Genomic DNA, 27,285 nt, shown 5'->3' on the forward strand with positions numbered 1-27,285 from the left:
GAGTTGAAGGTTGGGCCCTCAACTCAAGTTCTATGATCTTAAGGTTCAGTGAAATCTAAACCTTATCCAGCTCTGTCCGTGTGTCACGCACACCTGCAATGAGCTTCCGGATTCTTGCGTCAACTGGTGCATCTTCTGGGATGTTCAGCTCTAGAACAGTCTGACATGCCTCAACCACCACAGTTGTTGTGTGCTCATTCTTCTCTGTGATCTTCTTAAGAAGATCAATCATGGACGTCTTTTCTATGAACATCTAGGCATTGTTCACCTTCTGCTCGCTGATAACATTCAATGTGCATTATTCCTGAGCCCGAAGTTCCGCGATCACACTGTCTTGTAGGGTGTGAAGGGCTTCACTTGGAAGTATGGCCAAGTTTAACAGGACTTTCTTGAGAGCGCTGACAGTGGCCCTGTCAGCTTTTGTTTTTTCGGTCAATGATCCATTTGGTAGTGCAACGGCCCAGGGATCTATTGAGTGGACCATATCTGCCACATCTAAGGTTCCAGGCACCAAACTACTCAACGCCGCGCTGCCCCACCCTACACTAGTCTACACCTAAGTAGCCTGGATATGCAACTCGCGCAGACCCATTTGAATGGAAACCAAGGCCTGCTTCTACTACTTCTCAAAATGTTGCAGTAGTTCTGTGGTCACATCCCTCACTGTATCATTGATGTCATTCAAATCACCCTCTTTCAAGGTGATTGGGTCAAGCAATGATTTGATGGCCTTGGAATTCTTTCGCGGCCCTACTTTCTCTTGCTCCCTTGTGCGCTTAACCCAGAATGGAGTAGTCTCCAGGTCTGCTCCTCCCTGGTCTAAGCACTACTCCTCCTCCTCTGTCTATGGAGAAGATGAATTCTGACTCCTATCAAAGTCACGATGTTCCTCTTCTTCCTCCCCTTCTACCTTCTTTTTGGCAGCACACTCTTCTTTGGCCTTGTCCTCGGCTTCCTTCCTCCTTCTTTCAGCCAACTTCTCCATCTTTAACCTGGCTTCTTCCTTCTTTTGCTTCGCGATAGAATTACTAGACCCAGCTGATAAGTCTGAGGTCATGCACCACTTTGCTAGCCAAGTCTATAAGACCGCAGAGATTGCATCATCCATCACCAGGTATGAAAGATCATACCATTTTTGTCCGGGGTCCTTCCACGCTCTGATGGAAACATAGTGCAAGTTCGTCTTGAACTCCACATATTTAGACAACTACTCAAAGATAGTCGATGAGAGTCACGTCTTGCAGTTGATTGTGGCGAGGATGCTCGATTCCATGAGGATCCAAAATATCTTACTGTCCTTGACCCTTTTGGGGTCCTTTGTGGCCTAGAGCGAAGCGAACTTCGCTACTTCTGGCAGCTCTACTGCAATTGGAGGAAACTGACTATCCTCTAGTAAATCCCATGCCACCAGTAGAATTGAAAGCATTAGCCATACATAATGGAAGGTATTGCTTTGATCTTGCGCTTCTCTGCAGTTCCTGAGGAACTCGCTATAGAGGTAGCACACCCAGTTAAATTGTACATGCTCCGTGCACTAGGTTGTTGTGGTGAAGTAAAATTATAAGTGTTGACATGAACGAATTCCTCTAGCCCGATGATGGGTCTAGCCACAACAGATACATTCTATGGAAGATTCCCTTAGGTTAGAACCAAGTAAGAGGGCCTACCTCTTAGTCTGCTTGTCCTATTTGATGATGTCCTTGCTTGCTCGCTCTAGCTATCTCTCACTTCCTTCTTCAAGAACCTGAAACAAGTAAACAATAGCAAACAACAAATGTGACAATAGACAAATTGCAATTCAACCTACTTAACAAGTCAAGAAACATTAATCCATGAATGTATAATATAACAAAACATATAGGAAATCAATCAATAGTTGCATATATTAATATTAAAGAGAGATTACAACCATTTGTCTTGACTTTGCAGTCATCCTTTGACAAGACCAGGTTCCCACACACTTCTACTAGCATTCCATGATTGCCTCAAGCAACAATAGGTTTAAGGCTCTTCCATTTAGGCTTCACCCCAAACCAAATCCCACTTCTCCCTCACACAACTAGATAGCTACAATTAGTGATAGCTTGTTGTCTACTCCAAACCAAAATAGCATAAGCACACCAACATCAACACTAGCTTGTGCTTGGGAAGAAGGAAGGTTTATATAGGAAAAATGGATGAGAGATGGATCCTCCTCTCATGGGAAAAGGACATATCCCTTGAGGTAGTTCCATCATTATAAGGGAAAGGAGCCCAAACTGACATCCTCGACCCCATCCAGCCAAACCATTTACCAGACTTCCGTTATGACGCTTCTAGAGCTAGAAGCTTCGACTCCAAATTTAAAAAACTTTCCAAAATAGGACTAGTGTGACTGGAACATAGCTCAGTTGCACCGGTCGGCACGAGGGATAGTGCTAATTTCTACACATCGGCGTGGGGAAGACAAAGGTCATTAGCATCGATCTTGTAAACTGGGAAAAACAAAAGTTTCAGGGGAAATGGTGCAAAAGGGAATTGATATGCTCATGAAGAGGGACACAATGGGAGTTTCTTCATGAAGGAAAAGCATGTGCAGTTCACTGTAGAGGTCCTCCAGGATCAAGGAATGGGGAGTATAGTGACAGTGACAAAATTTTGTGTAACATATGCCCCCTAAAGTGTGAAGGAAGATCTGGAGTGAGGGATGAAATGCTTTATAAATCAGTGCGAGGAACTGGTCTGCCATTGGAAAACATACAAGCAAGTACAAATACATATACATAAACTAAGATCTCTGTCAAATGATACATGAATCATTGCATGGACGCAACCATCTAGAGAATGATCATGTAAATGGATCCAGGTATGGGTGCAGCCATCCGTCAAAGAGGATCATAACGAAACCATGGTATGGTCACAGCCATCCAATAATGAGAAGGATCACATATGATAACTCATGGTCTAGTCTCAGCCAGCCATCCAAAAGAGACATGTGTATCATCATAACCATGTCACACTGTTTCCAACCTGAACTTTTGTGATCTGAGTCCAGGGTCTTGCACTCCAACACGACCTGATCAAAGTAAAAATTCTAACATGTGAGTAGATGTGTTGGCGTCGAACATTCTAGAAAGTTGCTTGATTACAGTCTGTTAGTGCCAGTCTTTCCAGCCTTCCTCCAGTGATCAAATATGCTCTTACAAAGTGGTCTCAGAGTGTCAAGGTCAAATTTTGTCATTTCAAAGAGTCTTCAAGCAAAATTTGGTCACTAGGCATTAGATCGAGGGTTTTCTTTCACTCCTTCTAAAGTTATCCAAATGTCGGTCCATGTCATCATTCAGCTGAGTCTATCATCATTCATAGGGTTTTCATTATCATGTCAGTGTCTAATGAGTCATTTTACAGCTTATTCATGCTTCAGTTGCGCGCCTAAGCAAGGTCATTTCCCTCTCCTAGGGTTTTGAAAGCTAATTTCTCTTGGATGGTCAAATCATTAGCAAAACTTGTATCCAGATGTTCATACACCTTCCCCTATCCTTCATGTACCTTATCAAATGCTTCCCATCACTGAGATCCCCCAAATTCCTCATTTTCGCGCAAACCCTAGTTTCTTGCTGCAACTTGGCAATTTTCTAGGTTGGGCCTGTGTTTTGCCCTTTTGGACCCCTTCCCCTCTCTCAATATCTGAGATTCCACTTTCCCCTACTTCCTAACATCCCTCCCTACTCCCCAAACTTTCCCCAAGAATTTACAAGCCCCTCATCCCCTTCATTTCGCTTCATTTCCACAAAATTCCTTGTTTCACACATCGGGATAAGTTTCACTCAAAATATTTTTTAAAGCAATCAAAGATGAATTTTGGAAAATTGAGAGAGGTTTTTGTCCAAAAAATGCCAAGGAAGAAAAACCTCCTTCACGTTTTACACAGGTGTCATGGTTTTAGAGAAATGTCAAAAATATCGTTGCCTCAGGAGAATCGAATGCACCTCTGACGTGACCTTGGGAAATTCAATTTTTATCCTAGCTTGGTTGGCCAAATGACTTTCTTGATGATTCAAATGATAACTAGACACAACGATATTTCCAATGAGCTATCATGAGCTCAATTTGGAGTTGAGGAAGGCATTCCAAAGTTGACTGCAACAGCACTCTGCCTTGAGGCAGCCTCATTTGGCACATTTTGACCAGTCTTGGAAGATTTGATTTTTGACAAGGCAAATGAACTCCAAATTGAAACATTCTAGTTGTGTTGGAAATCAGACTCAAATACCTTTACAACGAGCTATCCTGCGCCCAATTTCAACACCAGGAAGCTCTCCAAACGCCTCCTGCAAAATTCACTATGTTGTTGAGGGCGCGCTACGCATAAGGGAGGGCGCGCTACGCATCAGGCTGCCTTTCTCAGAACAAAATTACACGTGCACTACGCATCAGAGGGGCGCTACACGTTGGGCCAGGTGCACTACGCATTGGGTTTTTCGCCCAATAAACTGCCAGCAAGCCACCAAATCGTCTTTTCTCTCAAGCAAATTTCAGGTAGGCCTCTCCTCCATGGCTAGTTTTGGTTTTGCAAGATGAATGAGAAATTAATATGTTAAAATGCCATAAAAATGAGAAGTCAAAACCCTACATTGCTGTGGAATATTTAAAGACTTAATGGTGGTAGGGTTTCAAAATATTTTGCTGTCCAAGGTTGCCCATTTTTTATCCCTCTTTTCCCTCATCTCCATCAACATTCCCCTTCAAATTTCCCATAAAATTCTATAATATCCCTACTTAATCCCAAACCCTACTTAATCCCAAAACCTACTTCACCCCAAAACCCTAAAACTTCAAGATTTCCATATCCCTTCCCTTCCCTAAATTCCTTGTTTTATTTCCGTTATTCCCTAATTCCCTTATATTCTCCCCTTCCTAATATTCCCTTGTTACATTTGTTTTCCCCTTGGTCACAACATTATTTAGATCAGAAGAGCAGTTTCACATATCAGCATTCATCCAAGGCAGTTGTGCAACAACAGTTATGTCATCCGGTCATTCATCTGATTATGAAGTGGAAACCCAAAGTGACTCACCCTTGGAAGGACATGCACTCATGAGGCCTCATAGAGGTGGCAGAAATATCATTACTTGTCCCGGAACTTGGTGTACAAAGCGAGAATCGGAAGTTTGAAAGCAAAGGTAAAGAGAGCTTCAAGGAGGAAAAAAGTGGATGAAGGACTCTAGATATTGGCTGAGGCATCTTTGGCTCATCATTGCCCTTGATGAAGAACCTACAGTCCAAATTTCAAGAAATTTGGAGAAATTGTTGACATTTTGGAATTTTTGCACTAAAAAACAGGTTTTTGGGCTCAACGCGTAGCGCGCCGTGCGCTACCCTGAAGATGGGGAGGCCCAATTCAATAAAGGTCTACATTTTTGGATTTGTCATGACAAATTACACTTGCTCAGCCACTGCCAAGACATTTCATTGAGGTTTGGGCCCCCAAAAGGTCAAAAAACAAGCAATAATTGACCTTCTGCCACTTTTTGGACACACAGGAAGCAGTCTTGGAAGATTGCATTTTTGGAGGGGAAAATGGGCACCAAATTAAGAAATTCAACTTGAGTTGGAAAGTAGACATCCAGACCTTTCCAACAAGCCCACTTGAGCCTCATTTGAATGCCGGGAAGTGCCCCAAAAGTGGTCTGAAAGGCGCATTACGCGTAGAGATTTGGCGCGCTACGCATCAGGGAAATTTTCCAGTTTTTTCATCTACAGTACAGGACAACGCAGCTATTTGACCAGTTTTGACTTTTCATGGGATTTTTCACCCTCTTTGATGTAATTGATGTAATTTTATGTTGACTTGACACTTATTTACCTATTCTAGATGATTCATTCATAAAATAGCAAACATTTAATGAATGAATTGGTTTCCTAGCTTATAGAGGCAAGTTGTTTTGACTGCCTAGATTATAGTGCTTTGTTTAGAATTGGTTGAAACAGCTCCTAGGATGATGAGCTCGACCCCTAGAGGCAAGGGAATGTGTTAGCTTGCCTATATTATGTATTTTCTTAGTCATTTTCATGGTTGGACTCTTGAGGGATAAGCTTCTATTGTATTACACTTTGTATCTGTTGGACACCTAATCCTAAAGGGTTAGCGTGGAAGTTGAATGGACAAAGCAGTCCAAGAGACCTTGGGATCTGAATCCCAAGAGTCACCTATTGTACTATAAATGTACATCTTTTGTTAATAAAAATTACACTCACTGATTTATCTTTCCTATTGTGTTTACTATCCATGTGAGTTTAACATGGTATCAGAGCCATGATGAGTGGCCTGTTTTCCCTGAGCAACTGGTCTGAGTTGCCTTGAATAGTGCTGACTAGAGCTGGCCTAGTCTTCTTCTGTAACGCTCCATTCTGCCATCCCTGTGTTGTACCTGCGCCCTGCTCTTCTGAAGCTGCATACAAAATGATGTCAGAGCTGAAACAATAACGTTGCCTGAAACACTGCTGAGTGAAACGCAACGCACGCTTCTTTTCCAGCGCTCCTGACATGCTGCCACTGTCCATATACGCTCCATTTAAAAGCGCTGCTCCACCTGCATTTAATACGCTGCCTCTGGCCTGAATACGCTGCCTGACACACCTTTGCTCCCTGGCGCACCAGCGCTGCATACGCTCTCTGCTCTGGTATTTGTCCATATGCCAACGCATTTGCCATTATTATAATGAAGAATGCGTTTTTTATTTCTGCCAAATTCCTGTCATCCTCAGTCTTCGAGTGATTCTCGCTCCCTGGCACGTATGAATGTCCGTTCTGCGTTCTTTTGTTTTGGCGCGTTTGAAAACCGGTGTAGGCGTTACAAACTATTGCGGCCCACGACCTGGAATGCTATGATCTGAGAATGCACAACTGTTCGTATGTTGTGATGCATCGTTGTTTTACATATGAGAGTTAAAAACACCGTGAATGCTGTTGACAAGCTTTTGAAGGCCGTATATGCTGTGAATACTGTGTCTTTACTTTCGAACAAGTTGACTATGCCCTTGAAATCTTATGAGTCATATGTTACAATTACAATTTGTATCTATGGGGAACTGAAATGTAAAATCTTAATTGCGGTTACCCTCTTCCTTCTTAAGAGTCTGCATCATTTCAGTGTTCTGTCCAAAGAAAATTTCTGTGCCCAATTCATCTTTACGTTACATATCTGACAAGATTAAATTTGCTATAGAAAAAAAAAAAAAAAATCAGCATTCTGCTCTGAGCTATAATGCGATTTGTATCTCTGTGCTGTGGAGAAGGCATATATTTGTATCGCTGCGTTTTTTTATAAAGACTGTGGTGTGAAAACGCTGCGTTTTTTGAACTGTGGTTACGCTTCGTTTTCATCCACCTACTGCGCGTGCTTGTTGTGGCATGGGTCGTGAAGGCTCTTTAAGAATCATTTGAAATGGCACCGGTTTGTATTTGAGTTAATGCGTGTATAGCAGTGGATATACTGGGTCAGTCCCCTCATTAGAGCTGCGGCCGCTGTTGGATCTACTGTTATCGTATATTTCATCACAATCTCATGCAATACCGAATTATGGATTGCCTTCGCATGGTTCATCCTTGGTCGGTTCACCTGCTGTAGTTCCTCATAACAGAAGCCCTGTCAATGAGAAGCAAGAAAGACGTGGTATTCCGAAGGTGGAAATCGACCTGAGGCGCGCTCGGGCTTCAATAAGGAGAGCGGTTTTGCATGGAGAACAGAAAGGGGCACCCGGAGCCTGTCCATCACTGCTACTTCACGGTAGAATGAAAGCACCAAGATTCTTATCATTCATTTCTTGTAATTTCCTTTGTTGAGGAGACCCGTGTTCTGTCGGTGGGTTTGAGCTTTGTTGATATAACAGATGCAGTTGGTTTTGATCCGAATGCTTCCACATTGGCACGCCCGGTGGGACACGAACCCACAATCGCCAAAAATAATTTAAAGATTTATACGAGTTTGTATTACAGAGATTTGCTATGATGTATGAATTGCGTCTTCCTGTCTCTGCTGCTGGTTAGAGGTGATTGCATGATAATCATTGGGCGCCTCTTTGGATTGAAATGGGTTTAAGAATTTTCTTTAAAGTGTTTTGACAAAGACGCGCTTGGAGCCTGCTTGCACCTGCATTGCAAATAGTGTACTTATTTTGACTTTGGCGCCAGATCGGAAGGGTTTCTTTTTCCTTTAAAATAGCTTGGAAGCTACACACGGTCTTGTCCCCTTGGAACTCACTGAGGAGTCAAAGGGCAGCTTCCCTGTATGCGCCTTTCTTCTTGGTATCAATGTATGGTGACTTATCCCGTATTCTACTTAGAAGAGTTTGAGATAGCCGCTCAATTGGCTTAGTAAACTTCAGTGCCTGGTAATTTACACGGCAGCGGAGTTTCTGAATTGAATCAGGAAGGTCATTATTTGCAAGACGGGCATCAGTATGTGTAAAATACAACACCTTATGTTGTTTCAGCAGAGGAAGCATCTAAAAATTGGCTGTCTGAGCATTGACACTGTTTTGATCTTGAAACGCCGGAATCTACTTTAGTCAAATAGAAAGCGCCAGGCCGCAGCAAACTGAGCCGAGAAGTTGAAGTAGCTGCATATTCTTTGTGCATTAATGATGGTGGCTTCTCACATGTGCGTTTATGAATCTTAACACCTTATGCTTGGTTATATTTCTCCTCCAGGTCTGAATACCTTGACTGTTCAATTTCCACGTATGTTCAGCAATGGAGGCTTGACCCGTCCTTGCTGCTCTTCTTCGTGCCCTCTGAGATTTACACATGGAGCCTCACGCTCCCATGCATGCACATCTCGGCGGCTCAAACACTGCGCAGTGAACTCTGAATCAGCAATCAACTCCGTGTGTCAATCGAGATTCGGACTGCCTGGAATCACACAGAGTTAACACTGATAGATGATTTGTAAGTCAAATTTTTTATGACTTGGCACATGCTCAAGCAGATTTTAAGAGCAGTATTGAAGCCACCTCGAAGCAGATTTGGTGTTGTCCATGGAACAATTTGAAACAACCTCTGAGTGAAGTGATTCGTGGAGAAGTGATCAGCATTGTGAAGTAAATTTGAAGCATTTTTGAAGACATTTTTGGAAGTCATTTTTTTGCAGTTTCTTGTAGAGATTTTGGAGCAGTTTCTTGTAGAGATTTTGCATGATTTCCATAGCAGCTAGATGCTCTGAAGTTTGAAGTTGAGGACAGCGCTCATCTTCACATTTATATATTTTTTTGCATTGGTGATGTTATGCTCCAGTTCATTCTTGAAACGAACTGTGGACTGTTGATTTACCATGTGCCCAATTGTACCAATGTTTATTGTAGCTTGACGAGAAATGTTTATTGTAGTTTAACTTGGTAACATCCAGCTTACTCAGGTCCTGCTCCATCAACCATTTTCGCGACATTGTTGCCACTTGATAAGCCCTTACAATATCTTGTAGTAAGAGTACAATATTATTTTTCTGTTGCTGTTGCCTCAGTTGTGTTTTTTAAGTGACATTGAAGAAAAATGGCCAGACTTGAAGATGCATTAAAGTTATTGAATATCCTAATTCATTCCACTGTTGATGAGATGGTCAAAGTTAACAAAGAAACTCTCTTTGACATCCAAACCTCTCTGCAAACTGCACATGAGAATATTGAGTTTTTGCAGCTTGAAACAAAGCTACAGCAGGAAGAATTACACCAGTGGAGTCATCATTCTAAACCTGTTTCTGTTCAGAACAATGAAGCAGACTCCCATAAACAGCAAGTCAATAATGTTACAGTTCATTCAGATAAATTAACAAAGTTACATGCAGATGCAGAGGTTCAGTCTGCACTTCCCAAGCCCATCATCAGACCTTGGGAACAGCTTGTCCACAACAAGCACAAAACTGGTCTTGGATATGACAAGGACTTGTCCTTTCATATTCCAGACTATGCCAAGCCCATTCAGTTTCAGAGTGTTGGATTTATTTATGACAGTTCACCTGCTCCTCATGACAGATCAGCTTCAGCTGTTCCAGATTCTGCTCCTCTTCCATAGCAACAACAACAACAAAAACAACAGATCGTGAAATGCCAACACTGTGATCGAGTTGGCCATCTGAAAGATCACTGTTTTGATCTTCATCCATGTGAGCACTGTCATAAAACCAGCCATTCTTCAAACAGATGCTTCAGAAACAAACGTCTGTTAGATTCATCTTGGATGGATCGCTTCTTGGCAATGGGCATCAAAAGCCAAGAAGATATTCCAAACGCATGTTAGAACTTGTTCTAGAGTATTGAACAGTCTTTCAGTTGAGTTTTCTCCATCTTCTCACCTTGTACCTGACAGGGGGGGAAATGATGGTCATCTACAAGCTTCAAAGCCACATCAAGCGAGCCTGAGCCACAACCTGCCACACCAGTTCCAGAGTTGCAGCCAGAGACAAAGATGCCCGTGAACACAGATTGAGAACACTTCCTCTAGCAGAAGACACCAGCTTCTTGCCAGATTTGGAAGAGTTCCAGGAATTGCATTAAGCATTCCAGAGTTGTTGGTCATCCTTAAACCATCACAGATTAAGAACACTTCCTCTAGCAGAAGACTCCAGCTTCTTGCCAATTTTGGAAGAGTTCCGGGAACTGCACTAAGCGTTCCAGTGTTGGTGGTCATCCTTAAACCACCGCCCTTTTTTTACCAACATTTCATAGAGCACATTCAGTCTAGTGCTGCCATGCATTTTTGCACATTTTGTATTACAGCTCTCTTCTTGGACTCATACATAACCCTTCGGATTAAGGGGGGGAATGTTGGACACCTAATCCTAAAGGGTTAGCGTGGAAGTTGAATGGACAAAGCAGTCCAAGAGACCTTGGGATCTGAATCCCAAGAGTCACCTATTGTACTATAAATGTACATCTTTTGTTAATAAAAATTACACTCACTGATTTATCTTTCCTATTGTGTTTACTATCCATGTGAGTTTAACAGTATCTCTGCAATTTTGGTAAAGGAAAGACCAGGGTTTTGCAGCCCTCTTTGGGATTCCTGTGGTTACTTGTGTTGATGGTGTGCTTCTCTTATGTACTTGTAAGTTTTATTATGTGTATCATTTTCTCACTTTTCCTTCTGCAAATTAGGCAAATGAAGTGATAAGGTAGAATTCATGATTGCTATGCTCTGCCTTTAAATTTGCTTAATATCAATGTTTTCATCTGTTTAAGGAGAACTCATGGTGATTTCTTTCTCTCCTTAGCTCCTCACCAGTCATTCCTATCCACCCAACTCTTTCAAAGGCATCAAGACAGTCTCCTACCTTGCCCCAAAAAGACCTCTGCAAAAGCTGTGTCCCATCCTCGCACCCAAAATTGCTTTCCCCCTGTTTTCCACCAAAACCCTAAAAATCTGAAATCAAACCTTCTCTATCAGTTTACTAGCCTAAAATCAGTGTTCTTTATTGGTTACCTCTGCCCTTTGAAGATCTTTGCCGAGATAGACCCGGAGAGAGCCCTCTCCTGTCCTCGTAGGGCTAGCTACGAGGCTAAGTGGTTTGATGTTGCCTTGGATTTTGCGTTCTTCAGCCTGAGGCCAGATTCGAGCGCTAACATATTGGTGACCATACTGGGAAGAACATTCGACTTGTTGATTGTCTTGTCCCAGTACATGAAATCAAATTGCAGATCTGATGCTGATGGTGGACAGCAGTTAGACACATATGCAGGTTGAACCATTCACCTGGCAACTCCAATTCGATCCAGACATTCCAGAATTTCCCCAGTATGGTCGCCAATATGTTAGCACTCGAATTTGCCTCAGGCTGAGGAAGGTAAAATCCAAGGCAACATCAAACCACTTAGCCTCATAGCTAGCCCTACGGGGACAGGAGAGGGCTCTCTCTGGGTCTATCTCGGTAAAAGGTCTTTCAAAGGGCTGAGATGACCAATAAAGAACACTGATTTTAGGCTAGTAAACTGATAAAAAGGGGTTTTTAATAAAATGATGGGGTTTTTCTGGGCCGCATGGGGTAAAGAAACAGCTTGAACAGAGAAATGCAATCAAAAACATAGATTATCCCCTGAGGCAAGGTAGGCAAGAAAGTTTAACATCAAATTGAGATTAAATGGAATGGCAAGACTGCTGAGGAGCTGACAAGGGCATAGAAGATGAATCCTTGTCAAACAGAAGAAAACATTAAATATGAACAAACTTAAAGGCAGAGCATATAAATTATGAATTCTACCTTAACACTTCATTTGTTCAAATGGAAACGATCATGAAATGACATGAACACATAACAGGCTACATATGAAACAAAAGAGGACACAAATGTTAAATTTCATACCACAGGAATCTCAGGGGTCAGAGCTGCATTTTTTAATTAAAATCTCTGTCAAAATCTGTACAATGAAAGCTCTTCTCTCTCTCCTCCACCAGCGCTCAGAACTCTCCTTCTCTCACTTTCTCTCTCTGCTCCCTTTTACAAATGATTTTTTAATACATTAAATAAACGCTGCTAGGGGAAAAACAAATCGACCCCAAAATAGGGGCGATGTTTCACCTGTAGTTATAAAAATAGAAAAGAGTGTTTCCTCTATTCTAAAATAAAACAGCGTCCCTCTAAAAATCCTCTGATGGTCGACAAACTGGAGCGCAGATCCTGTTGAATCATTAACTGAAGTCCTTAGTAGGAGATCGGTTCCTATTTTTCTGTTGTGGTCGATGTCTTCGTGGTGTTTGATCCTTTACTTTTCACCTTCGCTTTCTGTTTGAAATCTTTAACAATTTCACAATTGTGCATATTATGCCAGTTGTATTCGTTGAATGCTCTTATCTGCCTGAAAATACTCATAGAATCTCTCAATCTAATGATTCTTCATAAAACTTGGAAATGTCATGTAGTCGTAGCCTACAAATGAGTCAATTGTCCTTTGATAAAGGAAATTCTGCCACCCATAAATGATGGATGCGAAGTGTTGATATAGTCCACCTCCATGGCAATAAGATTTTCAATCATACTCTCCGCAGGAGCCAGGCCTTCCTGTAAAAAGATCCCTACAACTTCTTACATTAAAGCAGGAAACCATTGTAGCTCGACTGTTTCACATTGATGAGCTATCTTTACCAACTCATCATAAATAAAATGAGCACATTGAAGGCTTGGATCTAATAAACGAAAAATGTGCCTTCTTACTAGAACTTCGAAAGGAACCTCGAGAACGAACAAAGCATTTTTTGGGCCAGTAGCATTTTGAATAGCCATTCGGATATCTTCATCAGTGATATCATTACAAGGATCAACTTCATCTAAGCACTTAACAAAAATAGACTGAAATATATAATGAATCCTTACTCCTCCATACAACTCTGTTGTTGCCATCTCTTCACTTTTACCATCCACAATTGAATTAAATGTTTGGAATCTATGGTCTCGCCATAGGAAGTTATTCGAGCTTTCAATTCTGGTAAGATTGCCTTGATATGCTGTACTAAAATTTGATTCAACTTCTTTGCTAACTGGGGAACACCGCATCGATCAGCTAAACTATGATACACTGGCCAACTGTGGAAAAATTCTTCTTCATAAGCCAGTGCATCTCGAATGCTTTTGTTTGCAATAATATCCTCTTGACTGCGATTTACAATCCCTATATCGTCAAGTCGAAGGGGGACAACATTTCCAAGAAGGAAGTTACGAGCATCAGTTCCTCTGTCCATAATATCGAGCTTTGTTATCACACCGATGGTTCGAGATCCATCTGGGTCAGCCATTCTTGCCATCTAAAATGCATCTGAATTTGACAAATCAGAGTTTGCAGGAGAAACAACTAGGATGATGCACGTCTCGTGCTTAATGCATGATAGAATCATTGTTCTGATTCTAGCCTCTATATCTGAAGGTTGATCACCCACTGGAACCCTTGCTATCCTAGGTAAGTCGACCAATGTTATATTGAGTACATTTGGAGAAAATATTTTTAACCTGATTTGCTTGTCATATATGCCCTTGTTTAACCCCACTTCCTTCTCTGTCTCAGCCTGGATTTTGTAGAGAGCAGAAGATCATCTTCTGCAGCACACAGCTCAAAGCTTAAAGTTGTAAAGCTGATTGATGCATATTTGGCAGAGATTGCTCGAGATGCAAATCTATTAATTTCAAGATTCACCATTTTTGCAGAAGCTATACTCGATTTCGCACGCCCAGTTCATGATGATTTGTACAGAGTGATTGATATATACCTTAAGGAACACCCTGAGCTTAGTAAAAGCGAAAGTATATGCCGGCTTCTAGATTGCAAGAAATTATCAATGGAGGCTTGTATGCATGCTGCTCAGAATGAACTCTTGCCTCAAAGACATATTACTCACAGTGTCACTACTAACAAGCACAAAATCACCTCGGATCACATTCCTCTGATCAATAAGATGCAGGGCATTCCCAGTGCTAACACAACCATTTGATTCAATAGCTATGACAATGAAGTTTGTTTGGGATGTCCAGTGAGACCTCTCCAAATAGCTTGTAACTTGCTTTGCCTCTGATTGCTGATGATGTTTTGTTTTCTTCTGTTTGTGTTTTTGCAGAGATAGGAGCCGAGGAAGCTGCTGTCTTTTGAAGAGCTGGAGAATTTGATACATATTCTAAAAACACATTTAATGATTTCTTCTTCAAAACAGGGTTTTGAAGAAGAATCAATCTCACACTGACATACAAGACGGAGTCTAACATCGGCTCCACTAGGAATGGCAGTTGCCGCTTCTTGGAGGTGCCAAGAACCGCAGAACTTTGGGAGAGCAGACAGTGCCTCCGTCCATTGGGCGATGGAGTCATCATTCCAACAAATCGACACAACTGAAGACTCAACTTATTAACTGGAAACTGACTGAATTGATTGAAAGACTGACTCGGCAAACTTCAAACTAAACTGTAATGAAACTGGAACAAAATGCTGCTTATTTATTTACAAAATCTACCCTACTATGCTGCAAAAACACTAGATCAGGTAATACTGAAGTGCCAGATCAACCATTCAAGTAAACCTGAGAATGATGCCGCTTGAGAATGCTTCCGCGAGGGCACAGATGTAATTGCTGGCAGCCCTTCATGTACGTAATGAGCCTGATCACGTAGACAACAGCTTGATCTATCAATCAAACTGAAAAACATTTCCATGTACATCGCAATTGGATCGCGAAAGCCATACTCTGTTGGCTGCCCCAACTCTGCAATACATACCTCCAGCTGCACACTGTCAATGTAAACATCTGTAGGCAATTCTATGATTTCTTGTTTCAATGGAGGAAGGATTTCCAAGAACTTTTTAGGGTCTTGGAAATCATATGACTGGATCTGCTCATCTAAATCTTGAATCTCCTTTTCGATTCTTTCAACAACTAACTCACAAAATCTAGTTTTGAAACAAGGGAACTTTGGAGATTTCAACCAATGAAGCAAGGCACTGAAAACATCTTCATCAAATTCAGTATCTGCTAACTCATTTCTTATTTCTTCTACAGCTTCATACAGTTTGTGGGAGGAGGAAGTTCACTTACAGCAGCTCGAATACAGTGATCAAGCGATGCATATCAGCTATGACATTGACAAGGAAAGTGCAGAAAAGTGGGAAGTAAGTGAAGGATCTTTGCCTTTTTGTTTTGATTCGTTTCAATTCATCAGAGATAACTACCATGCAATCAGAAATCAAATGTTAACAAGCCTTGATTTGAATCATCTTGAGAGCAATGAAAATTTTGTTCAAGACTTCTCATATTTAGATTTGCAACCCCCGAAAGCCATTGATTGTCAAGTTGCAGATGAATACTTGAAAGTGCACACACATGATTTAATAATTCAAGGTGACTCCATACCATTCTGTTTTGAATCATTTCAGTTTTTGAAGGGTAGATTGCATAGTAGATCTTCAAATGAACAGCCTATAACAAATCAGCAATCTTTCAGTGTTAATGTTGAGGATGAGACAGATAAAAAAATTCTTGAGCAGCCTGTAGCATCAAATTTGCAGCCACCAAATGAAATTGAAGGGCAGATTACAGATGAAGTTGTGGAAGACAAAATACATGATTTGATGATGCAGGAAGATTCTATACCCTTTTGTTTCGAAGCATTTCAGTTTATAAGGCAGAATCTTCATAAAATCTCTCAAGAAAAAGATGAACAGCTAGAAGGATGTCATACATTTTCAATGGATACATTACAACAGTCTTTTCAAGTTTTTCATGATCCAATAGCTGATGTTTTGGACGAGGTTTGCAGTCAAAGTCTTTCTCCATTGACTACATGTGAGCTTGAAACATGTGCTGATATGAATTTGATCTGGCAGCCGGTTTCTTTGTCATTTTCAGCAGAGGTCTCGTCACAAGGTTCAGATCAAAGTTTGCATTCACGGTATGAGGAAAAGAGAAGTAATCCATTAGATGAGCTAAGTTCCAGTGTGCTTGAATTTCATGATCCTTATGCAGTGTTTTTGGAGGCGGATAGAGAATCCATATCATTCAACAGATCTGTTTCTAAGTTGTCATGGGAGTTTCCTTCAGTAGTTCTCTCTTGTTGTTCATAAGTGAGCACTTGCGGAGAATTCGAACAACAGATGGGATACTTACTTGGTTGCATTGGTTGTTTCATTTCACTTGATCAGATGATGAATGAAACTGTTAGAGTAGGTTGTGATGAATAAGCTCCCCTTTGAGCATCGTTTCCAGTTTGTCGGTTGTGTTTAAGTATTGAGTCAGTTTTTAGAGTAGTGAGAGTCAATTTGTGTCATCCGAGTCATCAGTTTTTCAGTCATGCATTTTAGTTTGAGTTTATGACTCCATTGCCCAATGGATGAAAACACTGGTTTGCTCTCCCAAAGATCTGCCGTTCTTGGCACCTCCAAGGAGCTACCATCCCCATTGGAGCCAATGTTAGTGCCAGTCTTTCCAGCCTTCCTCCAGTGATCAAATATGCTCTTACAAAGTGGTCTCAGAGTGTCAAGGTCAAATTTTGTCATTTCAAAGAGTCTTCAAGCAAAATTTGGTCACTAGGCATTAGATCTAGGGTTTGCTTTCACTCCTTCTAAAGTTATCCAAATGTTGGTCCATGTCATCATTCAGCTGAGTCTATCATCATTCATAGGGTTTTCATTATCATGTCAATGTCTAATGAGTCATTTTACAGCTTATTCATGCTTCAGTTGCGCGCCTAGGCAAGGTCATTTCCCTCTCCTAGGGTTTTGAAAGCTAATTCCTCTTGGATGGTCAAATCATTAGCAAAACTTGTATCCAGATGTTCATACACCTTCCCCTATCCTTCATGTACCTTATCAAATGCTTCCCATCACTGAGATCCCCCAAATTCCTCATTTTCGCGCAAACCCTAGTTTCTTGCTGCAACTTGGCAATTTTCTAGGTTTGGCATGTGTTTTTCCCTTTTGGACCCCTTCCCCTCACTCAATATCTGAGATTCCACTTTCCCCTACTTCCTAAAATCCCTCCCTACTCCCCAAAATTTCCCCAAGAATTTACAAGCCCCTCATCCCCTTCATTTCGCTTCATTTCCACAAAATTCCTTGTTTCACACATCGGGATAAGTTTCACTCAAAAGATGTTTCAGAGCAATCAAAGATGACTTTTGGAAAACTGAGAGAGGGTTTTGTCCACAACATGCCAAGGAAGAAAAAAATTCCTTCACTTTTTACACAGGTGTCATGGTTTTAGAGAAATGTCAAAAATATCGTTGCCTCAAGAGAATCGAATGCACCTCTGAAGTGACCTTGGGAAATTCAATTTTTCTCCTATTTTGGTTGGCCAAATGACTTTCTTGATGATTCAAATGATAACTAGACACAAATATCTTTCCAATGAGCTATCATGAGCTCAATTTGGAGTTGAGGAAGGCATTTAAAAGTTGACTACAACAGCACTCTGCCTTGAGGCAGCCTCATTTGGCACATTTTGACCAGTCTTGGGAGATTTAATTTTTGACAAGGCAAATGAACTCCAAATTAAACAATTCTAGTTGGGTTGGAAAGTAGACTCAAATACCTTTCCAACGAGCTATCCTTCGCCCAATTTCAACACTGGGAAGGCCTCCAAACGCCTCCTACAAAATGCACTATGTTGTTGAGGGCGCGCTACGCATCAGGGAGGGCGCGCTACGCGTCAGGGGCGCGCTACGCGTCAGGGGCGTGCTACGCATCAGGTTGCCTTTCTTAGAACAAATTTGCACGTGCGCTACGTGTTATAGGGATGCTACGCATTGGGCCAGGCACGCTATGCGTTGGGTTTTTTGCCCAATAAATTGCCAGCAAGCCACCAAATCGTCTTTTCTCTCAAGCAAATTTCAGGTAGGCCTCTCCTCCATGGCTAGTTTTGGTTTTGCAAGATGAATGAGAAATTAATATGTTAAAATGCCATGAAAATGAGAAGTCAAAACCCTACATTGCTGTGGAAGATTTAAATACTTAATGGTGGTATGGTTTCAAAATATTTTGCTGTCCAAGGTTGCCCATTTTTGATCCCTCTTTTCCCTCATCTCCATCAACATTCCCCTTCAAATTTCCCATAAAATTATATAATATCCCTACTTAATCCCAAACCCTACTTAATCCCAAAACCTACTTCACCCCAAAACCCTAAAACTTCAAGATTTCCATATCCCCTCCCTTCCCTAAATTCCTTGTTTTATTTCCATTATTCCCTAATATTCTCCCCTTCCTAATATTCCCTTGTTACATTTGTTTTCCCCTTGGTCACAGCATTGTTTAGATCAGAAGAGCAGTTTCACATATCAGCATTCATCCAAGGCAGTCGTGCAACAACAGTTATGTCATCCGGTCATTCATCCGATTATGAAGTGGAAACCCAAAGTGACTCACCCTTGGAAGGACATGCACTCATGAGGCTTCATAGAGGTGGCAAAAATATCATTACTTGTCCCGGAACTTGGTGTACAAAGCGAGAATCGGAAGTTTGAAAGCAAAGGTAAAGAGAGCTTCAAGGAGGCAAAAAGTGGATGAAGGACTCTAGATATTGGCTGAGGCATCCTTGGCTCATCATTTCCCTTGATGAAGAACCTACAGTCCAAATTTCAAGAAATTTGGAGAAATTTTTGACATTTTGGTATTTTTGCACTAAAAAACAGGTTTTTGGGCTCAACGCGTAGCGCGCCGCGCGCTACCCTGAAGATGGGGAGGCCCAATTCAAGAAAGGTCTACATTTTTGGACTTTTCATGACAAATTACACTTGCTCAGCCACTGCCAAGACATTTCATTGAGGTTTGGGCCCCCAAAAGGTCAAAAAACAAGCAAAAAATGACCTTCTGCCACTTTTTGGACACACAGGAAGCAGTCTTGGGAGATTGCATTTTTGGAGGGGCAAATGGGCACCAAATTGAGAAATTCGACTTGGGTTGGAAAGTAGACATCCAGAGCTTTCCAACAAGCCCACTTGAGCTTCATTTGGATGCCGAGAAGTGCCCCAAACGTGGGTTGAACGGCGTGCTACGCGTAGAGATTTGGCGCGCTACGCATCAGGGAAATTTTCCAGTTTTTCATCTACAATACAAGACAACGCAGCTATTTGACCAGTTTTGACTTTTCATGGGATTTTTCACCCTCTTTGATGTAATTGATGTAATTTTATGTTGACTTGACACTTATTTACCTATTCTAGATGATTCATTCATAAAATAGCAAACATTTAATGAATGAATTGGTTTCCTAGCTTATAGAGGCAAGTTGTTTTGACTGCCTAGATTATAGTGCTTTGTTTAGAATTGGTTGAAACAGCTCCTAGGATGATAAGCTCAACCCCTAGAGGCAAGGGAATGTGTTAGCTTGCCTATATTATGTATTTTCTTAGTCATTTTCATGGTTGGACTCTTGAGGGATAAGCTTCTATTGTATTACACTTTGTATCTCTGCAATTTTGGTAAAGGAAAGACCATGGTTTTGCAGCCCTCTTTGGGATTCCTGTGGTTACTTGTGTTGATGGTGTGCTTCTCTTATGTACTTGTAAGTTTTATTATGTGTATCATTTTCTCACTTTTCCTTCTGCAAATTAGGCAAATGAAGTGATAAGGTAGAATTCATGATTGCTATGCTCTGCCTTTAAGTTTGCTTAATATCAATGTTTTCATCTGTTTAAGGAGAACTCATGGTGATTTCTTGCTCTCCTTAGCTCCTCACCAGTCATTCCTATCCACCCAACTCTTTCAAAGGCATCAAGACAGTCTCCTACCTTGCCCCAAAAAGACCTCTGCAAAAGCTGTGTCCCATCCCCGCACCCAAAATTGCTTTCCCCCTGTTTTCCACCAAAACCCTAAAAATCTGAAATCAAACCTTCTCTATCAGTTTACTAGCCTAAAATCAGTGTTCTTTATTGGTTATCTCTGCCCTTTGAAGATATTTTCCGAGATAGACCCGGAGAGAGCCCTCTCCTATCCTCGTAGGGCTAGCTACGAGGCTAAGTGGTTTGATGTTGCCTTGGATTTTGCCTTCTTCAGCTTGAGGCCAGATTCGAGCGCTAACACAGTCAATGATGTAAATTGTTAACAAGCGCGAGAGAAACCACCAATAATGACAATGGTCCTCAAGGTACTATTAGCACAATTCACAAAATGTGAATAGAGGAACTGAAGTCGAACACCCATGAAATCACTCGATCGAAAGCCAATGATGTGAACTTGTCATCAAGTGCGAAGAACTTGCCATTAAGGCATGCAAGTTCTAAGGTACTGGAAAGGGAGTCTCACGGTCAACTTCTCGGATAATGAGTTGAAGTCGACGAAAAGTTACCGTGTCAAAGGAGGGTCATAATGAATCCCACATAATCGACGCGAGATGAGAGGATGCAAAATGATTTTGGATGATACAGAGAATCGGAGGTAAGTGTAACTGCAGAAGGACAACTCTTGAACATATTAGCGACACAACTGGAAGTTTGGAAGCTTTTGGATCCATAGGATCGGTGGTCATGATGACATAGTAGAGATCAAATGGAAGGCAAAAATGAACGGCCCAACCCAGGAAGGTCAACGATACAAAGGAGGATGTCCCAACCCGACACGAAGCAAAGAGTGTCATGTTCAAGAGTGAGCTGCCGACACAACTGATAAATTTCCAAATTTTCCCCCACCATTTCTAGCAGGTACCCTAATTATTTTTTAATCACAAGCTTGAAGGGGATAACATATGCTTGCATTGTAAGTTCATCCTTCAGATGAATCTGACCTAGTAAGTTTAATGAGCCCTAGCAAGGAGAAGCTCATGTTTGTCATCATGATGAATCCTATGTCGTTTAATAGTTTAACGAGTCTGATAAAGGTGTAACTCGGTATCTTTTTCATGTTTAGAGAGTTTGAAAAAGACATGTAAAAGAAAACTCCACATGGTCCCTTTTTGTACGTTTATGTCTCTCAAGCCCGAAAATGTAGAAAACAATACCTAAGAGAACTGCTTGACCATTTCAGTCAAGGAGTACCTTTCTCGTAAATAGTGCCTCCCAGCCTGAAAAAAGGGGTAAACTTATATTGGGTGCACAATGTTTCGCATCCATTAACGAGTTCGAAACGACATGGGCTCAGCCATCTTTTCACTTTTAAAGGGTCAAAAAAGAGCTGAAAGTAGACCCCTTGTTTTTATTCTCTTTAACAAGTCAAAAAGGGAAAAAATAATCTGCAATCTTTTCATATGAGTTTAACGAGTTGAGAAAAGAGCTTAAACGTGACTCATCATCATCGTCAAACATCCATCACCTGTCACTGTACAAGTAAGGTAAATTGTATTATCAAGTCCTTGAGGAAAAATAGGTCAAAATATCTACAAAAACATGATATTTTCATGAAAAAATGAATAAAAAGGGGAAAAGTAAATATATTTTTACCATTTACCATTTTACCTTTGCTGTGAAGAATTTTTACTCGCTTTTTCCCTAATTGTTCTGGAGCAAATTTTGGGATATCCAGGAGGTCAATTGACGAGATGCCAGTTCTAGGTAACAGCCTAAGTCCTGAGCTCCATTTTCATGCTCTTTATTCCTGCTTTTAGCCACTTTTTCAGATTTTTGAGGAGGTTTTTGAAAATTGTTTTCACCATTGGTTGGTGTGATTTCCAGGCATGGAATCGCGCTAGCCAAGGGTGATTAACAATGCCATCGATGTCAATCAGCTCAACTATTTTTAAAACAGGCGCCTATGCCATGGATAGGGAAAAACCCTATTTTCTCAAAAACTGACCATTGAAACTTAAATTTTATGTGCCAAGGATGATTATTGACTCAAATTAATCGCTTTTGCAGGAGAGAATCACTGAAAATGGTGGACTGGAAAGAACGGGAACATGAAGATGTTGATACCTAGGAAATGAATGACCCAAATTGTCTAGAGGCTTTGAGGGCTTGCAGGCTCCTCAAATTATTTCTTACCCCAGGGATGCGAGCCTAGCTCTAGTTGCTTCGATACCTTATTAGTCTTTGGGACATTAATCGATAGATCTTTGTCATTGGCGACCAAGAGATGGAGTTGGAGATTTCATATATATACTTCATCATTGGACTATCCTATAGAGGGGAGCTGGTGAACTTGTATGGGTCACGTCCGATTGGGGCAAGCATATCTTCCTTGCTTGCCGAACTCTTCCCTGAGGCCCTGATATCCAAGAGTGGGAAGATAGAGATTTCCAGTGTTCGGGATCTGACGCTGAGGGTGCTTCTGTTGACTATCAATAGAGTGGCATGGTCCTAGGTGGAACATGAGACTAACTAGCATTTGCACCAAATGTTGCAAAGGAAACGCCGTAAGGCATAAATTGAGGAACAATTCTGACATGGGAATGGGAAAATGTACATAAGATGCAGATATGTAGCATAAATGAGATTCTAAAGATGTATAAATTGAAGTTTATTTAGGGTGCCTAAGTCTATATTTTTTTTAATTATTGAATTAATATTGCATATAAATCTCATAAAATTCAACAAACTTATAATTGAGGGCTCTGATCTCTAAGTTTGACTTTGGGTCATTAACATGGTAATGCATTGTCTCAACCACTAAACCACATAACAACAAACAAAAGACTACAAAATGTTACGATCATTACTATAGTAAACCCAATGACTCTACACACAATAATTTATTCTTTACTCGAAGAGAATATTGCTTAACCATATCCACAAAAAGATTGCAAGGTGGAAAGCATTATGCAGAACAGAATCTTTGTTATTATAACTTGTAAGTTGTAGCATTGTTCCAACCAATAAAACTATCTTCACATTTTGGAAGATCAAATGGAAATAAGTTTTGAAGAATTCAATAAAAAACGTCCAAGATCATTGGATCACATGATTAATGGTACCCTGTCCTATGAATCTAATATTTTTATGCACTTACAATTAAGGGAGAAAACAAGGTCCAAACAATTTATACCACAGGGACCAATAAATAGTATATTTGAAAATCCTTACTAGGATCAGAAAAAACAACATTACTTCTCCTTAAATCCTTCACAATCAAATTATACAATTGTTGTACAACACAAGGCCCATGTTGTTGTCAATAGTTCTGATTGAGAATGTGACCAGATTCCTTCAATCTCATACAGTGATTAATGCACCAATTATACAATTGTTGTACAACACAAGACTCATGATGTTGTCAATCAAGCAATAGTTCTGATCGAGAATGCACCAGATTCCTTCAATCTCATATAGTGATTAATGCACCAAACACAGGTGTACTAGTTGCAACGACTTTTATATCATTTTACTGATGTTGTCATGTCAAAATCAATGTGATACAATTAAGTCACCTTTAAGAAGAACCTCATTGCAATTTCTATACAAGGATGTCTGTCTTATCATTACTCATTCTAATTTCACCTCTTTTATTGTCAGACTTCACGAATTAGCCTCCAAATGCTTGCTTCATCCACAGACCAGTCAATTACCTTTTATAAATATTTTGTTTGAGCATTGGAACTCAATAACATTTACAAAATTATAAAAATTTTATCTCCAATCAATTTCTTTTCTTTTCTTTTTCTTTTTCTGATTTCCACTTATTATTGTTATACAAATATCTAAACTCATTTTATAATACTTTAAAAATAGAAATTTTCAGATATTATAATCCCTAAATCCTTTCTTCCCATTCTTAATGACTTTTGCAATTGGAAATAGGGCTTTGCAATGAGGTTCCCTCTGCATTAAACTCTGCAACTGACCCACCACGGTTAGTGTTAGAGTCCTTGGATGGGTTTTATTCTCTTGAACAAAAGTCAAGTGACAAGAAAGAGTCTGGGCTCCCGGCTCTACGCCGGGCCTGTACATTATTACTGGAATCTCTTGTACCTGTTTTGGCAGATCCTATTTTGGGTGTTGAACATCCAGTTCTGCCCTTAAATATAAAGGAGCAAGCCAAAAGTATTGCACATGAATGGAAGTCGAAGATAAACCTTGAAGGAGATGTTGCCAATGGCAATTCGTTGGAGGCCCAGGCCTTCTTGCAACTTCTAGCTACTTTTGGAATTGCGTCAGAGTTTGATAAAGATGACTTATGCAAGCTTGTTCTTGCAGTTGCACGGTGCAGGCAAACACCTGAACTCTGTCGTTCCCTTGGACTTGAATCAAAAATGCCAAGTTGGTTGGCTGGTGTTATGTAATGTTAGCCTCAGTGGCTAGGCTGGCAAAATTTCCATCCATTTTGGTAGATAGGCTTTTTGTTGTTTTTCTGGCATTCATGGCTAGCTTGGTTTTTTTGAGGGACTGGTGAATTTTATCAGTATACTTGGTTGTGGCTGATTGAGTTGAAGATAAACTTTGGTAATCCTGGCTGTAGTAAACCTTCCCATCGTTTTTTGTTTAGTCCAGTGAACGGGTTTCTAAGTTGACGGGGTTGGTATTCTTTTCTTTAGATCTCAACATTTCATATGCAAGGCAGATACTGAGTGGCCTCTACTAGGTAGACATCTTTTTATGAGGTAGAAAGTTGTATGTAAGCTATTTTGTTGATATTAATAAAGGCACCTGAAGATGATCAGCTATGGTAAAGTGTCATAAGGCCTTTCATGAGTGGGGAACTGTTTACTTACGAAAATGGTCTCAAGCTGACATAGCTGTTATCTTTATTGACAAATCCGTTGAAGTTGTCTGTATTGTTTTTCCTTTCACAGTAAACTGTCTTTTGGTATTTCAAATGTTTGTGACATATTCAGATTAACTGAAAATTTTGTGACAATTTCATGCAGATGTTGTAGAAACCCTGGTCAATAGTGGAAAACAAATTGAGGCAGTCAACTTTGCTCATGCATTTGGGTTGACAGAGAAGTTTGCACCTGTTCCTTTGTTGAAGGAATATCTGAAAGATGCTAAGAAAGCTTCTCAGGCAAGTTTAAAAAGCGGGAATAACTCTACTGTTGCACAAGTACGATTGTATTACTGTTATACAAAATGTCTTGTTATGTGATGATCATTTTGGCTTAGTATTGTTGGTTATATCAAAAGTTCCTTTTTTGACCGATATTTTTATTTGGTGCTACAGAATGAAGTAAATACAAAAGAGCTTTCTGCTTACAGAGCTGTTAAAGTGCATTGAGGAGCACAAACTTGAATCCCAGTTCTCACCAGATCCTCTTCAAAAGCGTGTAGCTCAGCTAGAGAAAGCTAAGGCTGACAGAAAAAGGTCTGCAGGTGCTATTAAGTCTCAACCTAAGCGTCCTCATGCTAATGGAGGAAATGCTGGTGTATATATGCCTCCGTTAAGTGCAGATGAAAGAACTCCGACTCTTTATGCTTCTTCCAATGGTGCAGACAGAAGCTTTTATAGGTCTTTGGATAGAGTACAATATTCTGGTGCAGCTCTAGGTGTTACATCCTACAACCTACAGGGCCAAAATGCATATGACAGATCAAACCAAGGATTATATGGAGCAGGCTATGGTGTTGGAAATAGGACTCCAGTGTCGCTCTCAAGGCCATATATGTATCCATCAGATAACATGGGACCTTCGTTGTTGGGTTTCGGTTCTTACAATTCCTCTACTAATTACAGCAACCATCACTTTGGCAGTAGACTGCCTGCCCCTCCTCGAGCTTATCAGTCTTCTTTTATACATTAGGTAGGTACGCTGCTTATCTTACCGTGGTCAAGCAAGTTCTGATCTTATCAGGCCCCATAAAACCTTTTCTATTGGATGTGGCTGGTAGTAAGCACTTAGCTTTGAAGAGGTTTTTTGACTTTGTTTCTGTAAATCTAAAAGATTGGCAAAGTTCATTTGGCAGCTTTTCACAATTTTCAGTGGTGTTTTCTTCTATTAAGGAATCTTCTATTAAGGAATTTTATTTTTGTATGGTATTGAGTGCTTCATCACTTTCCCAGGTTACTATATACTGTAGTGTTTACAGTTCAAAGATGATTCTATGCATAATTTTGGTATTTTTTTATTTGTTTGACAAATCAGAGAGGATCAATCTGTCTCTTTGTGGAAGATTAAAATTTGGTGAATAATATATCATTTGTGATCTTGTTCGGAGCTCATAACACAAGACTTTCAATTGCATTTGTATGCCGAGGGCTTGTCTTGTGCTGAATATGATTTAATTGTCCACTTGCACCTTACCTCATTGGTACCTGTTTACTCTACGCCTATGAAGCGAATCAGATTTTATTTTGATTAGTCCAATTGTAAGGCTATTTTTGAAACTGGACCCTGCCCCTCTTAAGCTGGACCCTGCCCCTCTTAAGCTGCTGCATGATTTAAATCCCCCTTTTTGAGCAGAAATGATTTGTAGTACTAGTGGTATAGTTGTTATACCCTGCATTAATATTTTTGTGTTCTCTGTAACGAGGACAAAGCACATTGGAGTTATATGTCCCATCTAGAACTAGCAATTGTCTCAAAAGGTACAAAGAGAGGTCGATAGGATTATTAAATTAGAATTGTTGAATTTCTCTAGAAGAGATGTTGGTTCAAGCCTACAAGGAGCAAAGAGATTTGATGTTTGGAGTTCTATGCTTTTTAGACACCATATTTCTTTAAATACAACTTAATTTTAGAAAAGTTCAACCCCAATGCAGTTCTACCATGCAGACATACACTTAAATCGCTACTGGGCTTATGATATTGACAAATTCAAAGTAAACTAGTATACAAGAGAATGTACCAAGCTAAACCACAAGTTACACATCTTCAGACCTAAAAAAGTACATAACAATGGTTTGGCATATCAATAGCGATATCATAATTGCTTTTCCTTCCACATACATACAATTGCTCCAAAGGCAAGGACAAGAAAATTTTC

The 27,285-nt window shown here is 40.4% G+C and overlaps 2 pseudogenes; one reads left to right on the forward strand and one right to left on the reverse strand.

Moving 5' to 3' along the window:
- Positions 1-12,897: 12,897 nt before the first annotated feature.
- Positions 12,898-14,033, reverse strand: LOC149152989 (dynamin-related protein 3A pseudogene; annotated as a pseudogene).
- A 264-nt stretch (positions 14,034-14,297) lies between these two features.
- LOC149152990 (FRIGIDA-like protein 3) lies at positions 14,298-26,102 on the forward strand (annotated as a pseudogene).
- Positions 26,103-27,285: the final 1,183 nt, after the last annotated feature.

The sequence above is a fragment of the Pinus tabuliformis genome, chromosome 9, assembly GCF_031772625.1.
Source record: "Pinus tabuliformis cultivar Carrire ecotype Pingquan chromosome 9, CPIR1, whole genome shotgun sequence".
NCBI classification, from domain to species: domain Eukaryota; kingdom Viridiplantae; phylum Streptophyta; class Pinopsida; order Pinales; family Pinaceae; genus Pinus; species Pinus tabuliformis.